This window comes from Macrobrachium rosenbergii, chromosome 21 (assembly GCF_040412425.1).
Source record: "Macrobrachium rosenbergii isolate ZJJX-2024 chromosome 21, ASM4041242v1, whole genome shotgun sequence".
Lineage (NCBI taxonomy): Eukaryota > Metazoa > Arthropoda > Malacostraca > Decapoda > Palaemonidae > Macrobrachium > Macrobrachium rosenbergii.
The window spans coordinates 1,088,733-1,106,174 of NC_089761.1; the positions used below are offsets into that span (position 1 = coordinate 1,088,733).

The window sequence follows — 17,442 nt, forward strand, 5'->3', positions numbered from 1 at the left end:
AGCGAAGCTGAACCCAGTTTTCCAACATCAAAACCTGCAAGAAGAAGTGGCTATTGCACATGCACATCCGTCATCTTATTTATGACCAGACTGGCAAAAAACCAGGAGCCATTACTCTCTGTTGGTCAATGCAGGATTGATCCCTTGCCCAAATCCCATGCCTTTTTGTCAGGGAAGTGGGAGGGTTTTGAGGCTCAATAGCGACTACCAAAAATAGGTTCCCTACGTCAAAACCTCTTTTTTGCTAGTGTAGTCACTTGTTCCATCCTCAAGGAGCTTTACAAAGAAACTGACAGGTGACAAAAGGCTTAAGCTCTCAAATTTTAATCCCAACAACCCAAAGAAAAAACATTTCTGGTCCGAGGTCAAGCCACAAATTTCAAGCCCCATTCTTTATTCTAAAAATCCTTTTGGGTTTTGGTAACAAAAAACAAGAAACTAAACAAGAGCTTACATTTTAGGGTGAAGGTCTATAGTGACTTACCTAAGTATGCTGGATATGGTTGCAGTATTGTCACACCTTCCCCTGCAATATCATCATACTCACCCGTTAGGAAGACCTCTGGCTTTCAACTATAGAACCTATGGGGTCAAGACTAACCATACCACCCACCGATGCACAGTGTAGTCGAATTTATTAGAGCTCATGGCAGTAATGCTTTAAGAATACTGTCTCTGAGGACCACCCTGTACATTCAGAGACTTCTTCAAAAGAGACATTTCTGGAGAAGGCCAACAACATACTTACTTTCTTAATATCACGTGACCTAGGAAAGGAAAGTTGGTTTGCCTTTTTCATGAGGTACACTACAATTATTCTCAGCCCTTGTAGAGAGAGTGGTTTATTCGTGCTAGGGTGTAGGAAAATCGGACCTTCTGGGATGTTTGCTGTGACCTCTAGGTAAACCTTAAGTGCTTGAACTGGACATAATGTTTTGTTTGCTAAATTGAGTTTGCTTATAAGAATAGATTTCCTTCTTAAAGGATCCTTATTCTTAGCAGGAATGATGGGCCAGAGGACAATAATACTTGATTGTCAGCTGTTTGCGTGATGTATCACCCCTTTCTAAGAAAGCCCAGTTCACTTATATGAGCTCCTGATGTTAACGCAATCAGGAAGATCGCCTTTTGTAGCATGTGAGTTACAGTTGCACAGTATTGGGTCCGGTGAATTGAGGGGTAGATAGAAGTCTATGTACCTTGTTCAGGGACCAAGTAATTGGATCTTTTCGGAGCGGGTCTTTGTAGAGCAAAAGATTGCAGAAGGGAAGTGACAACTTCTATACTAGAGTCAATCCTGAATCCATAAAGCAAGGGTTCTGTTAATGCTGCCTTGTATGCCATGATTGTTGTAACTGCAAGGCTTTTGTCTTCAAAAAGGTATACTGTATAAGAAAATTTAAGTGTTTCTATAGAAATCTCGACTGGACTCTCAGTATGGATATAATCTAAACATATCTTACATATGGACTGGTATTGTCAGACAAATGACATCCGTAATTTTTTGCACTAGGTACCTAGCAATGTTGGGTGAGTAGTTTACAAGGTAGATAATATTTAAAAATCCATATGTGGAGGTAGATATTTAAAAAAATCCATAAGTGGAAGAACTGTTTGGCCAATCTGGGGCTATTAAGTAAGTTTTTCCTTTGAAGGTTAGAAGTTTGCTCTAAACCTTCAAAATCTGGGACAATGGAGGAAAAAGAAATATCGTCCTCCACTTGTTTCAGTCTTGTATGAAGGTATCTCTTGCTGATGCTTAACTGTCCAAGTTCGGAGACACATATACTGGGAGTTTGTGATTCTCGAATGTGGCGAACAAGTCCAGTTCCGGTTGTGGAAGCATGTTGGCTATTATTTGAAAAGAGTGGTTGTCCAACATCCACTCTGCTGAGGCTGTTGTTTTCCTTGATAAAGAGTCTGCAATTACATTGCGAGACCCTGTGAGGTGAATTGCAGACAGGTGCCACTTCTTTCTTGCGCCATCTAAAGGATGGCTAGCATTATCATACTGAGAGGTGAATGTGGTCCCGATCTCTTGATGCAGGACATTGCAGTCATGTTGTCTAGAACCAACAGAATATGTGTCTCTTCTGGAGGTTTGTGTTTTTTGAGAGACAAAAAGACAGCCATCAGCTCCAGGAAATTGATATGACAATTCCTCAGAGTAGCTGACCACCTCCCTGCCAGTCTGACAATCCTCCCGATGTCCTCCCCAACCTGTCAACGAGGCACCTGTGTGTATTGTCACTCGCACAGATGGAGGAGTCAGGGTAACCTTTTTCACCATGATTCCTTTCGGGTCCAAGGCCAAAGTATCTCCCCAACTTTCTGATTCTTTTGATGAGATCAGTCTCGCTTCTGTTTTCTTGTGTGATAGCCAAAATTTGTTCATGTTTTTCAACTGCAATCTGAGTATTGGATCTATTACTGATGCAAATTGCTGCAGGCCCATCATATGTTCTCATTGCCATCTCAAAACCCTGGGCTGTGCAAGGAACCTTTTGAGGTTTTTCCTTATTCTGTTCCGAGTATTGATGGGGAGAGACAAAAGGCTGTGAAGAGTATCCCAACACAGTCCCAGCCACTGAAAGTGTCTGCTGGGCATGAGGCAGGATTTTTTCCAGTTTATTATAAAACCTTTTGACTGGAGTCTGTTGACTACTGCTCTTAGGCTTTTCAAGCACTCTTTTCTTGTGGCTCCCCAGATTAACCGGTCGTCTAGCTAAGCTATTACAGTGTATTCGTGGGGGATGCATACCACAACCCCCCCTGTGAATAGCTAAAATCAACGAACACTTAGAACCCTTCTAAAAACACTTAGAACTGCCTATTATGATAGTTCAAACACAAAAAAAACTAAAAATGCTTATACAGGTATTATCCTACTTACGATGGATTGGGTTAGGTTCCAAAAACCCATTGTTTGTTGGAAAAATGTATCTCAAATATTGGCTAGCCTACACTAGGTATTCAGTACCATGTATACATACAGTATATAGTACCCTAGCCTACACTACAAGTATACTTTATACATACGCGTATAGTAATTATTAATATCAGTTAATTCTGGAGGTTCATGCAGAGTGACTTATGATAATTCAGTACAAAGAGAAATTGAATAACAAACATGAATTAGCTTAGCCTACACTATGGTATATCGCATGCATATACAGTAGCCTTGTAAAGTCCCCGCTCAACGGGTTTTCTGTGGTGAACCTCCCGTTTTCTGCAGTGCCTTTCCCACAAGCCTAAGTCACGCTAAATAGCCACATTTTTATCTATGTAAATACGTATCTATTACTGATTTATTTATGCCTTTTATGTTGTACGTGTGTCAGAACATTATTGTGTCAATTCTTGTAATTTTACTTTTCATGTCATTTGTATTTACCTGTCCTGTGTCACATCCAGAACAACTGACCTCTGGTCACCTGTATCCTATTGTATGACTTTGTATGACGTCAGCACGCTGCTTTATAAGGCGACCTGCTTTCCCAATAAACCAGCAGTACTTGTCCACCTGCTCATTATTTTGCACCTCTTACAGCGGTGACCTCCCGGAGTGGTTCCCGAAGCCATTAGCGAACTCATACAGCAACCTAGTCTTGGCTTCATGAACTACCCCACACCCCTAACAACCTGACAGTCCAGGGGCTCCGTGACACGGTCGGAAAGTTTGCCCCCTGCCAGCGGGGGTATACCGATAGGACATCACCTTTCACGACTCCCGGCCTGTCCTCCACCACCCACGTCTTCGTCAGGAACGACGCCGTCCGCTTGCCCTTAACCAGGCCCTACAGGGGGCCCTTCCGTGTGCTGGAGAGAAACACCAAAACATTCCGGTTGGCCATACACAGAAAGGACGACTGAGTGTATGTGGACCGCCTCAAGCCCGCCCTGTTGGAGGGAGATGCCGACGACACCACGCAGCACCCTCTGCAGGCATCGTCGTCCCCACAGCCAGCCCAACCCAAAAAGAAGTCATGTGGCCACCCCCGGAAGCATCCAGGCAGCGCCACAGACAGCTGCTCCCGCTCACACCGCACCCCCCACCTGACTTCACAGAGCCGCAACACTCTCCGGCGGCCCAGCAGATACCTAGTTTGATGAGACGTTACCTACGTCTGGGAAGGGGGAGTATTGTAAAGTCCCCGCTCAACGGGTTTTCTGTGGTGAACCTCCCATTTTCTGCAGTGCCTTTCCCACAAGCCTAGGTCACGATAAATAGCTACATTTTTATCTATGTAAATACGTATCTATTACTGATTTATTTATGCCTGTTTACGTTGTACGTGTCAGAACATTATTGTGTCAATTCTTGTAATTTTACTTTTCATGTCATTTGTATTTACCTGTCCTGTGTCACATCCAGAACAATTGACCTCGGGTCACCTGTATCCTATTGTATGCCTTTGTATGATGTCCGCACGCCGCTTTATAAGGCGACCTGCTTTCCCAATAAACCAGCAGTACTTGTCCACCTGCTCATTATTTTGCACCTCTTAGAGCCTAGCCTACCTTATACTGTACCCTAAATTCAATATTAATGTTGTATTATACAAACATCAACATAACGAATATGCATCTTTTCCATGGATCTTTTAAAATGTTATCCTTTAATTCACTGTATCCAATATTACTGTATATATTCTTATATTGCTTTTGTATTATAAATTGTGATCAGAGTGATCAATGTTTTGGTCTGGGTATCAATTACGCAGTAAGTTTGATTTGCAATATTTAACTCAGTTCAGAGTGCTTTTCTTGCTTCTAGTTAGCGTAAATGAATCTCTAGATACTTGATTTATGTGGGGCAAGGTTATTTTTTGTTATACGAAGTGCTTTTAAGTCGAAATATAACTTAAATACGGCTCATTGTGAAATCAATTTAGCTACTTTTTTCCTTAATAGATTACTTTGGCCGTTTGGGGATGTATTTGTTTTGTGTAAAAAAAATCAAGATTCCATTTGCTATTTTCACTTGATTTCATCATAATACAGTAAACCCCCGTGTTTGTGGTCTCACGATTCGCGGATTTCTCTATGGGGCATACATACACATTATTCACTGAAAATTCGCCCATTCACGGTATTTTTCACTAGGAAATATTCACTGATTACTGTATTTTCTTCTCATTTTCATGACTAAATGCACTTTTTATGATAAAACTATTAAAATACTCAGGTACCCAGGTAGTGCTCGAGTTACAATAATTCTCCTTACGATAATTCAATTCTACAATGGGGTAAAAAATTAATACCAATATGACATTATTTATAAAATATTTTTACATTTCGCGCAGTCGCAGGCAGCAGCGTACAATCAGGAAGCAAGAGACCAATTTACAATAGACCAACTTCTTTTCCTCCATATCTCTGTCCCATCTTCTAGTTAAAAGAGTAAGAGAATGATAAAGGGATTTTGACAGAGGAAAAATCTATTTCTGGGGAGAGACCTGTGTCACCCGGTGAAATATCCATTTAGCACATATTTCTAGGTAAATTCATTGCTAAATATACCAGAGAAAAGCTAAATGCAAAGCTGGGGTTACTACCCCCGGTGCGAGCTCCATAAAATGGAGTCGTGTATATGAAAGGGTGAGTTTGTCACTATCACAGGCCTCCGCCCTGTAGACGTTCCCAATATCAAAAGTCCCCCAGAGCGAGGTGCCGTTACAACGCCCGCACCGCTCCCAGACTGTCAACAAACCAGCGCCATCTTCATTCCATGTTAGCACCCACCAACCAAGCATGGTATTTTAACTAGGGGAAAGGAAAGAATAGAGGTGGGTCACCGGTGACACAGGTCTCTCCCCAGAAATAGATTTTTCCTCTGTCAAAATCCCTTTTCTGGGTTTTTGACCTGTGTCAGCCGGTGAAATAATAACAGAGAATCAAAAATACCATCTTGAAAAAGATCAAAAGAAACCTTGTAATGGAAAGAAATAAAACTATTAGTCCAAGTGGGTTTTAATTATCCAAAATGAAAACATATAAGGACATAATAACATTAATGTAAGGGAACCATGTTCCACAGAAATCATGAAAAATATTAAAACATAATTAAATATACTTAATTGCTAACAAAAGGAGACAAAGACAATATGCAACATGGTCAGGAGACAGGCTGTGAAGCATGCCTGACCCAGAGGGGACGGTAAAGGGAATAAATGAGGCAGGTAGGTGGGAGAAAGAGTGATAGAAAAGAATGAGATACTATTTAGAGGGAGGAACAATGCTTCCTGCCGCCACTGTGGCGAATTTTAGAGCCTCTAAGGATTTCATGTAGTGGCGTTTGAAAACCAAAGGAGACTTCCACCCCGTATATTTCTTAAGATCCTCAAAATTCATGTGATGGAAATAATTAGTGGAGGTGGCCACCGCCCTAATATCATGAACCTTTGGAACTGAGTCTGGGTTAGCTTGTTTAATGAAGTACAAAATCTGTTGTCTGATGGCCTTCATAGAAATAGTTCCTCCACCTTCTCTCACAAAGAGAGGGCCCGAAGTTATGTGAGAGGTTCTGTCTAAATATGCTTTTAAAGTAAAGACTGGACATAATGATAGGTCTTGTGGAAGGGGGATAACCTTCCAGGGGGACCATCTATCTCGAGGATCTTTGTTCTTAGCTAGAAATTTAAGGTGAGGGGCTAGCAGAACTTCTCCTGATGGAAGGAAATCAATATGGTTCGGCTCTCTAGACAGAGCAGACAGCTCAGAAATTCTAGCACCTGAAGCTAAACTAATTAAGAATAAGGTCTTCCTTAGCAGACTTAAGAATGAACAATTCTGGTTATCAATTTCTGATGCTAATTTAAGAACGTCATTTAAGAACCAGGAAACCGTGTGTGGACGGGTTACTGGTCTCAAACGAGCACATGCTCTAGGGATTGAAGAAAAATAAGAATCCGTTAAATTAATATTAAACCCATGTAAAAATATCTTTTTTAAAGCTGATTTGGCTGTAGTAATAGTGCTAGAGGCAAGACCGTTTTCGAATAATGACCTAAAGAATGAGATTGCTAGGTTCGTGGTCATTATAGATGCTTCAGATTCTTTCAAGAAGAGTGCTAATTTCTTGACTGCTGAGTCATATTGTCTGAGAGTAGATTCCCTTTTGTCTGATTCTAGAAATAAAGTATTAACTGGATCAATATTAGCATCTTTCTGAGCTGCAAATTTCATGAAATCCATAAAGCTAGGGCATTCTGTATTCTGGAGGAAGCTGACACAGTCCGAGTTTGTACTATTTGTGTCAATTTTGGATTGGGTATCTGTATGCATCGAAGCTTCAGCTCTAGAAGAAGAGGGAACCAGTTGCTCTTCGGCCAGTTGGGAGCTACCAGAGCCACCTGGCCTTTGAATGTCCTGAGCTTGTGCAGGACCTTCATTAACAGGTTTACTGGAGGGAACAGATAGATCCTCAGCCACTTGTTCCAATCTATCGACATTGCATCTGTGGAGTGAGCCAGAGGGTCCAGGTTGGGAGCCACATAACAGGGAAGTTTGTGGTTGCATTCTGTTGCGAAGAGATCTACTTCGAGACCTGGGACCTGACTGCAAATCCACTCGAATGATGTTTTGTCCAGAGACCATTCCGACTATTGCTATCATTACCTGGTTGATCCGGCTCGACTTGGAACCTTCCCTGTTTATACAATGCACCACTACTGCGCTGTCCAAGACCAGTCTGATATGGCTTAGTCTGTTTGGACACAGCTTCTTTAAGGTTATAAAAATTGCCATTGCTTCCAGAACATTGATATGGAACTGGCGGAACATAGTGGACCATGTTCCCTTAACTTTTTTGTGTTGGGAGTATCCTCCCCACCCGCTTAGAGAAGCATCGGTGTGAATCACTAATGCCAGAGGGGGAAATTGGAGTGGTACTGATTTTGATAAGCTCTTGACTGTTGTCCAGGGCCGGAGTCTCTTTTTCAAAATTGGCGGAATTAGAGACACCTTGTCTCTGAACCTGATGTTGGCCCGTCTCCGCCATACCCTGTTTATATCCTTCAGTTTGGTTTTCAGAAGTAGATCCGTTATTGAAGTAAACTGAAGAGAGCCTAAGACTCTTTCTTGGATACGGCGGGAAGCTTTCTTGTTCTTGAGGAACTGCCTGGTTGCTTTGGCTATTTCCCTCCGTTTGGTCGGCGGAATAGATAGTTTGTGTGAACTTAGGTCCCACTGAATCCCCAACCACTGAAAGCGGCTCTCCGGAACTAGGCGGGATTTCTCCGTTTATTTGGAAGCCTAGAGATTCCAGAAAACCGATTACTATGGTTGTTGCTTTCCGGCATTCGCTGGCGTTGGGTGTCCAAATGATCCAATCGTCCAGGTATGCGGCCAGCATGATCCCTTGAGACCGTAGTTGCTGAACTACCGTATCTGCCAGTTTGGTGAAAATTCTGGGGGCTATGTTGAGACCGAATGGCATGACTGAACGAGTATGCTTGCTTCCCCAGTCTGAACCCCAGATAAGGAGAGAACCTTCTCGCAATTGGGACGTGATAATAAGCGTCTGAAAGATCTATAGAGGTGGTTACGGCTCCATGGGGCAGTAGGGTCCGAACCTGCGAGATTGTAAGCATGCGAAATTTGTCGCATTGAATGTAAGAATTTAGACGAGACAAGTCTAGGATTATTCTTTGTTAACTGGAACCTTTCTTCGGAACACTGAACAGTCTGCCCTGAAACTTCAAATGTCTCGCTTTCTTTATTGCTCTCTTTTGTAATAGATCCTTCACAAAGTCCTTTAGGACTTTGGACGGTGACTGATGGAACCTGACTAGGGGAGGAGGGCCTCTGCTCCAACTCCACCCCAAGCCTTTGGAGACTATGCTGTGGGCCCATGGACTGAAGGTCCATTGGTCCCGAAAATGGTATAACCTCCCACCTACCTGAGAGATCTCACTGGGCGGGAGATGGTCTGTCTCCTCTGGTACCTCTGCCTCCCCTCCCTCGGGAGGAGGAGCAAGACGCCGACCTGCCTCTAAAATAGCCTCTGGCTCTGCTTCCCCTGGCATTCTGATTAATTGCCTGAAATGTTCCTTGGCTTTCATATGAAGCATTGAAAGCCGGGGATGAGACATAAGAGGGGGCAGCGAGGGTGATGATGGCTGGTTGAACCAGCACGTACTGAGGTTGAGGCTGCGCTCGGGAGGTTGAAGGTTGACCAGCTGAGGGGACCAGAACAGCCTGCAGAACAGTCTGGGCAGGGAGCCTCTTAAACTTCTTGAACCTCTTCCCAGATTTGGGATGAGGTCCGGCGGACTCCATCAGCTTCCGTTTAAAGGGAGACCCCAACGGGAGCGGAGACTCTGATTAGTCCTGGTCGCCTCTGGTTAGGACTGCGTCCACCTCTTCCTGGGGGAAGAGATTAGCTCCCAGATGGAGCTCTTCATGAAGCCTATTGGGCTCGTGCGGATAGAAGCTGCCGAAAAGATGTGCTTCCGGCAGTTCATACGAGCCTTGATGAAGTCATGAAGGTCCTGTTGGAAACCTGCTACAAGAGATTTCGTCAGGACCTGGAACAGAGCGTCCTCACTATAGACAACCGAAGTTGCCTCGGCCAGAGTCAGAGAGTTTAAGGACCTGCTCAGCCTGTCCTTAGTGTCGGCTTCAGCCTTCAGGAGCGAATCCAGGATCTTCGGAAGTTGCTCACTGAAAAGGATAGAAGCACAATCAGGGTCGAGTCTAGTTACTGTGAAGGTGGCCGGAGCTCCCTTCCAAAACTCAGAATCTCCGGGGAGGACTAGAGAGGTGGGATCTGTCTCCCGGAGATGAGGAAGGGGTTTGCCCTCCATGCTCGTCTGACTGGTGAGCATGGCCACCTTCGTTGTACATGGAGTAGGAATAGTCTCCCCCAAAGAGAACATCGTGAACGTACCCTTGGCAGGGGTAAGTTTTGTGTTCTCTGCTTGCCACTCCGTCAGAGTACGCAACAGAGGTGGACTGAGCCTGATCCCTCGGGAAGATCACAGTCTCCTTCGGGACCTTGTCGGACCTAATCCAGGCCTCCTCAGAAAGCCTGGCGAAACCTGGGTAAGGGGGCTGCAGACCAGGGGGGAAGAACTCCAGTTCTTCCAACCTGCGGGTCCTAGACCTCTATGGTAAGGGTATCTTCATGCTGGGGAGCATGAAGAGCCAGTCGCCAGGGGTTTCCCTTATCAAAGGGAGGAAGACCGGAAGCGTCCGGAACAGCCAAGGATCGAGCGGCCGCTCCGCCGCACATAAACCCAGAGATCAAGTTCCCCTGACTTTGAACCTGCTGTGATAGGGACAGCACGGAAGCATTAGAAGAAGACAGTTGGGAAGAGAGTTCTGACAGCTTGTCATCAACCCTCTTGTCAAACTTCTGCATCAGAAGCTCGGCGAAAGCTTCTGCATCAAAGGAAGGAGGAGGGGAACCTCCTTACTTTGCTTTGACCGTGCTCCCTTCCCAGAGGTGGAGGCCTTGCTCGTGGGCGGCACGGGGCTAGGGGCCCGTGGCGTCTTCGAGGAGCCCCGAGCGGACCTTCTGGGTTTTGAGGGTCTTCGTCAAGGTCTTTTTCTTCACCGATTTCACCTTAGGGACGGTAGACCTTGCACCGTCCATAAGGTAAGAGGATTTCGTGAACCCTCTGAAAGAGGAAGCAGAAGAAGAAGGAGAGGTATACAAAAAATCATCTGCCTCACTTACCCCCTTACCTGCTTGTAGATCCAGGTCCACATTCATGGGTTCTAGATTGATATTCATTGCCGCAACCTCCTCGGCAACCTCTCCGCAAGCTGCCACTTCCTCCTGGGAGGGTTGGGTCATCTCCCGGATCCCAGCGATCAAGGGGGCGGCTACTTCATCCGGGACCGACGCTGAGACCCAGGCGCCGGGGAAGAGAACGCTACAAATCTCCTGGGAGAGTACATAGGGCTTCCCCGACCCAACATTCCTCCCAAAGCCGCTGACCCAGGACTTGAGGGTTAGAAGCGAAGAGTCGCGGGAGCTGCGGTCAATCTGAAAGAAGGAGAAGGTCAACTAACGAGATCTCCCACTCCCATAGAATTATCCACAAAAGACGTAAACTCAGTAAAGAACTATGAACCGGAACCCATATCTTACCGATTCATCCAAAACTCGCTCGTACAGAGCGTAACACACTTCACAACCATCGGGGTGCCAGACGATCAGATACTGTTCTCGAACAGTGCATCTGGAGTGGGACCTGCACACTTCGTGCTCACTCGCCTGTTGCAGGACCGCCGTACACCCCTGCTCCTGACAACGCACCACCTGTAAGTGGACGGGTACATGAGTATGCTAATAAGGCACGCCGGAGTAGGGTGCCGGAGTAGCGTCTTAGGATAATAAAGATTGACGGAGCATGCAAAAGTCTGGTCAGACCCCGCCGGAAATTCCCGGTGGAAGGATGGGGTATAACTATCTTATACATGCTAAATAAAAGGGACCGCCGGAGTTAGTCCGGAGATACTGGAGGTCCCTCTGAGAACATGCGTCAACTAAAAAACCAAAAGGAATTAACGTGAATGGTTAACCTTAACTTAAATAATAAAGGATTTCTGCTCGGCGCCGGGGGAGTCACGTTACACCTTACATATAGTGACGGCGGGGGAGGTGTGGTGAGCACCGACCAACCATACACCATACCCACCGGAGTGGAGTCAAGAAAGGAGGGTAACGAGAAAACCCGACAACCTAGCGGAAGACACATAAAAAGATCTAGCCAAAGTCAAGATGGATACCCAGGTAAAGGAACAATGTTCTAAATGAATAGAACTGAGAATTAACAAGGAGCATAATAACTAGCAGATGTGCGGACATAAAACAGAAGACAGTCAGGTGGAAAACTCTAACTGGCTACCGTAAATATTCTCCCCGGAGTGACGGTCCAAGAGAACGACACCCTGGCTGGGGGAACTCGTCTCACACTGACGCTAGGGAAAGGAGGGGGCCCACCAGAGGCGGCCAGAGAGTGAGAGAGCACCCCCCGGGACGCCAGAAGGCCCACTCCCCTCCCCCCTCCCGAGGAGCCGATCATAACGAACGACTATCACGGAAGGAGAGAAGACAGGGAAATCCTCTAAAGGCCAAAGGACGCAAAGAAATGGTAAACAAAGAATGGTGGCCAGGAGTGGGGAGGCACCCCCAGACACCAGACAAGTTCTCAACAGGGTGCCGATCAATCAAGATTGGTAACCCTGGGTAGAGAGAACTAGGGAGAACCATTCAATGCAGGGAAGGGGGTAAGGAATGTAGGCTACTAAGGGAAAGGGAAGGGCTCAGAGCTCTTAAGCCTTGGTAAGTTAACGAAGTATGCGAAAACAAACCAAGGGTGGAATGGAGCAGGGAGGGGAGGGAGAGGGTGGTAGGAGAGGGGGAATACTCATGAAGCTGGGATGCTGACCCGAATCGGCAGCTCGGACAGGGGAAGGCTACGAGTAAGAATACCCTCGCTATTCTAGCTTAGCCTTATTAGGACTCGAGAGTCCAAACGGAAAGGCCGAAATAGGGGGAGGGGAAAACGTAGTCCTAACGCACCCATCCGAACCAAATGAAATATCAGGAAAGCGCAGAACATGAGACCCTCCTACACACCTAACCTCCCCCCGCAGTGGAAGGGAGCAGAGCCGCAAGTAGCCTACTTCCTAGGCTAACCTATCGGAGCCGACTAGCGGTCAGGGAGGGTAGCCTAGCAGGGAACACAGGATCTAACTGACTAGGGTAGTAAAAGTTAACCACACAATAATAACACGTATAATAAATAAATAATTCAAATAATAAATGACACATGTAGAAGGGTGAACCAAACCCAACGCGATATAAGGCGCGGAAGGTAAAATGGCCGACCTTCACGAAAGATAAACAACCAAAATAATCCGTAAATATCTATATCATCCGTGCGCTAATCGTATAATGAAACTATAAGGCATGACCGTACCATCTCAGATAATATACCCAAGAGCTGAAGGAGGTGAGGGTCCAAAAATAAGTTAAATAAGACTGAATAAAGATTGTATAGGCCAGAGGGGGAAACTCGTAGCCTAAGAGACCAAAGGACCCGCGCCTCCCCAGGGAAAGGGTAATAGCACAAATAAAAATAAACTAAATATGAAATTATGTAGGATATACATAAAAACATAAATAAAAAGAAGGGGAAACGAAGCCCCAACAAAAACCCGCACCGAGACTGAAGGTCACATGAGGCCGGGAGAAAGGCGGCCGAGGCAGGCGTTATATTGTCCCCCAAATTATTGAATTAGGAGGAAATAAGGAGCCCCAACCGCCTAAAATAAAAAGAGGAGATGGTACTCAACTTAGAAGATGACATATCCTGTGAAGAAGCCATCACGAGGAAAAGAAAAGCCAGAAATAGCGCACGGGACAAAACACAACCAAAGAAGACGCGTGCTAAAAATGGAATGAAGATGGCGCTGGTTTGTTGACAGTACGAGAGCGGTGCGGGTGTTGTAACAGCACCTCGCTCTGGGGGACTTTTGACATTGGGAACGTCTACAGGGCGGAGGCCTGTGATAGTGACAAACTCACCCTTTCATATACACGACTCCATTTTATGGAGCTCGCACTGGGGGTAGTAACCCCAGCTTTGCATTTAGCTTTTCTCTGGTATATTTAGCAATGAATTTACCTAGAAATATGTGCTGAATGGATATTTCACCGGCTGACACAGGTCGTAAAACCCAGAAAAAGTATTGTTAGTAATGTTATACTCTTGCATAAATGTATAGTCACAAACAACTGAACAAGAAACTGTTGTTTTGCTTATCACTGAATTGCATAACAACAGCTGTTTTGCTTGTATTTCAACCATCGTAAGATAGTAAACAATTACTGTATTATAGTACAAACGACATTGAGCAGAATAAGACTGATATATTTTTACATTATACCCTTATTCGGTATGGATAAAAGATTGGCAAGGAAATATACTGCTAAATTTAAGCTGCAAGTTTTAGCTGAAGCTGATAAAAAAATGTTCAAGCTGCTAATGACTATAAATTATCTTGCATCGGCAACATGGATGAAACCGAATGTAATTAAAATTGGAGAATGTATTTCAATCAAAACTAATGGGCATGAAAGAACACATTAAAGACATTACAGCTATTTTTACGCCAATAAACGATAAATACGTAAAGCTCGTATTATGGTGAAATCAGGTGAAAATAACGAACGGAATCTTGATTTTTTTACACAAAACAAACAGCCCCCAAACGGCCAATGTCATCTATTAACAAAAATAATTGCTAAATTGATTTCACAATGAGACGTATTTAAGTTATATTTCGCCTTAAAAACACTGTATAACGAAAAATAGCCTTGCCCCATGCAAATAAAGTATCTAGGGATTCATTTACGCTAACTAGAAGCAAGAAAAGCGCTCTGAACTGAGTTAAATACGGCAAAATAAACTTACCACGTAATCGATTTCCAAACCAAAACACTGATTGCAATTTATAATACAAAAGCAATATAAGAATACACTGAACCACCTGTATTCGCGGGGATGATGTCCCACACCCCCCGTGAATACGTAAAATCCACGAATGCTTAAAACCCCTCTAAAAACACTTAGAACTGCCCATTTTGATAGCTTAAACCAAGAAAAACCCTGTAAAAATGCTTATACCTGAGTATTTTAATAGTTTTATCACAAAAAGTGCATTTAATCATGAAAATTATATGAAAATACAGTAATTAGTGAATATTTCTTGGTGAAAAATACTGGGAATGGGCGAATTTTCCGTGAATGATGGCTAGATATGTTCCACAGAGAAACCTGCGAATGCATGAGTCCGCGAACCATGAGAACGTGAATATGGGGGGTTTACTGTATATACAATATTATTGGATACAGTGAATTAAAGCATAACATTTTAAAAGATCCATGGAAAAGATGCATATCTGCTATGTTGATGTTTGTATAAAACAATATGTGAATATTCAATTTCTCTTTGTATTTAATTATCATAAATAATTATCATAAGTCACTCTGTATGAACATCCAGAATTAGTTGATATTAATAATTACTGCACCGTGTAGACTAGGCTACCATATATGTGTACATGGTACTGAATATCCTAGTGTAGGCTAGGCTATATCCAAGATAAGTTTTTTCAAACAAAAGACGGGTTTTTTGGAACCTAATCCCATCATAAATAGCATAACACCTGTATAAGAATTTTTAGTTTTTTTGTGTATTTGAACTATCAAAATAGGCAGTTCTAAGTGTTTTTAAAAGGGTTCTAAGTATTCATGGATTTTAGCTATTTGCGGGGGGGTGTGGTACGCATCCCCCGCAAATACGGGGGGTTTACTGTACGAGTTTTACATATTTATTGTTTATCAGCGTAAAAATAGCAGTAATATGTGTTCTTTCATGCCCAGTAGTATTGATTAAAATGCTTGCTCTCCAATTTTAATTACGGTCGAGTTTCATCCATGTTGCCGATGCACGATAATTTATAATCATTAATAGCTTGAACATTGTTTTATCAGCTTCAGCTTCAACTTGCAGCTTAAATTTAGCAGTATATTTCCTTGCTGATCTTTTATCCCTACCAAATAAGGGTATAATGTAAAAATGTATCAGTCCTATTTTACTTAACATCATTTGTACTATGACCACGGTAACTGTTTACTACCATACGATGGTTGAAATACAAGCAAAATGACTGCTGTTATCCGATTCGGTTATAAGCAAAACAAGTTCTCATTCAGTTGTTTATGGCTGTATGCATTTACGCAAGAGTATAACGTTACATGTATTAAAAATATATACAGGCAGTCCCGGTTTACGGCGGGGTTCCGTTCTGACGACTTCAGCGTCGTTTTAAAATCGTCGTAAACCAGAAAAATCATTGAAAATCGTAAGAAAACCTTACTTTAATCCTTTGAGTATCTTGAAAATAACATTACCTGCATTTTTATTGAGTCTTTCATGAAAACCCCTCCAAAATTTTACCATTCTACTGTTTTGACCACAGAGAGAGAGAGAGAGAGAGAGAGAGAGAGAGAGAGAGAGAGAGAGAGAGAGAGACTGCCTCACCACTTATCTACCAGAAAAAGACTTGGAATTTTACAGAACTACATTGCTCTCCCATTTTTACTTTAAGTATCATCCTACATCAAATATAGCTTAAATTATTATCCTGTTACTACTGTATTAATCTTTGAAATTATATTAATATCTTTTCAAAGTCATCTTAAACACTAGTACCCTTTTCCAGCCAGAGAGAGAGAGAGAGAGAGAGAGAGAGAGAGAGAGAATGAATTACCACTACGACTTACATTCAGCCATTCTTGTGCCGGCAGAGTGAGAGAGAGAGAGTGTTTATCTCTTGAGGAATGTTAATCCATTTCTCTTTACTGCGACTGACAACAAAAAATTGTTTTTTTCTTTGTCTTCCAAAGATGTAGGCTACCACTACTTTTACCAAGCACTTTTAAAGCACCATGAACACGCACACACACACATGCACACGCAGTGTGCATAGGTAAGAGACTCAAATTAGCAGTATCTTTTCCTGTGAGAGTGAAGGGCTGAACTCAGTATCGATTTATAATATATCTATTCATTTCTCATTCTGCCTTTTGGAGCCTTTTGAGAAGAGAGAGAGAAGAGAGAGAGATGTAGAGAGAGAGAGAGAGAGATAGAAAAATTTTACCAGTTTTACAGACCACTGAGCTGATTAACAGCTCTCCTAGGGCTGGCCCAAAAGGATTAGACTTATTTTACGTGGCTAAGAACCAATTGGTTGCAATTTTACAGCTTATTGTGGAATCCGAACCACATTATAGCAGAAATGAATTTCTATCACCAGAAATAAATTCCTCTAACTCTTCATCAACCCCGAACAACTCTGGCCCATCGAGTGACAGTCTGAAGCTCAACTTCGGCCAACAAAGGGTCTGGGAAAGGAAGGTAGAAACTGATGTGCCCTTAGTCTGCTTTGAAAATGCATAAATGGTGTAATTTCAGTATACTGTATTATTATTTAATCTTATTAATATTTGAAAATTAGCTCTTATTAGGTAAGTCATTTATATATCATACAAACGTAGTCGTCATCTCCCACAAATTTGTTAGAAAAATCTTATGCAGTCATTCTCTCTCTCAATCAGAGAGAAAAAAAAATACTGCGCACCCTCTTTATAGTGTATGCAAAGCCCGTGAGATCACAAGCTCTGTGATTGGTTAAAATCCCACCCTTCCTGCCAATAGCATGTCGTCAAGGAGGCGGGAAGGGGATGAGGGGTTGTTACAAGTTGTTTGTGGCTACTGTCAGTCCTGCCAGCCAATAGCATATCGTTATGGAGAGAAGGGGTAGTCGAGCTCTGTTATTGACTACTTCTAATCCCCGAGCCGTATCTTGGCCTACAAAAATAATAAAAAAATTGTCACACTGTAAAGTCACCACAT

General features: G+C 43.3%; 1 protein-coding gene across 1 annotated transcript in view; it reads right to left on the reverse strand.

Annotated features, from left to right (window-relative positions):
* The window catches only part of LOC136849652 (uncharacterized), a 759,811-nt gene that overhangs the window by 426,947 nt on the left and 315,422 nt on the right, over positions 1-17,442 (reverse strand). The window lies entirely within an intron of this gene.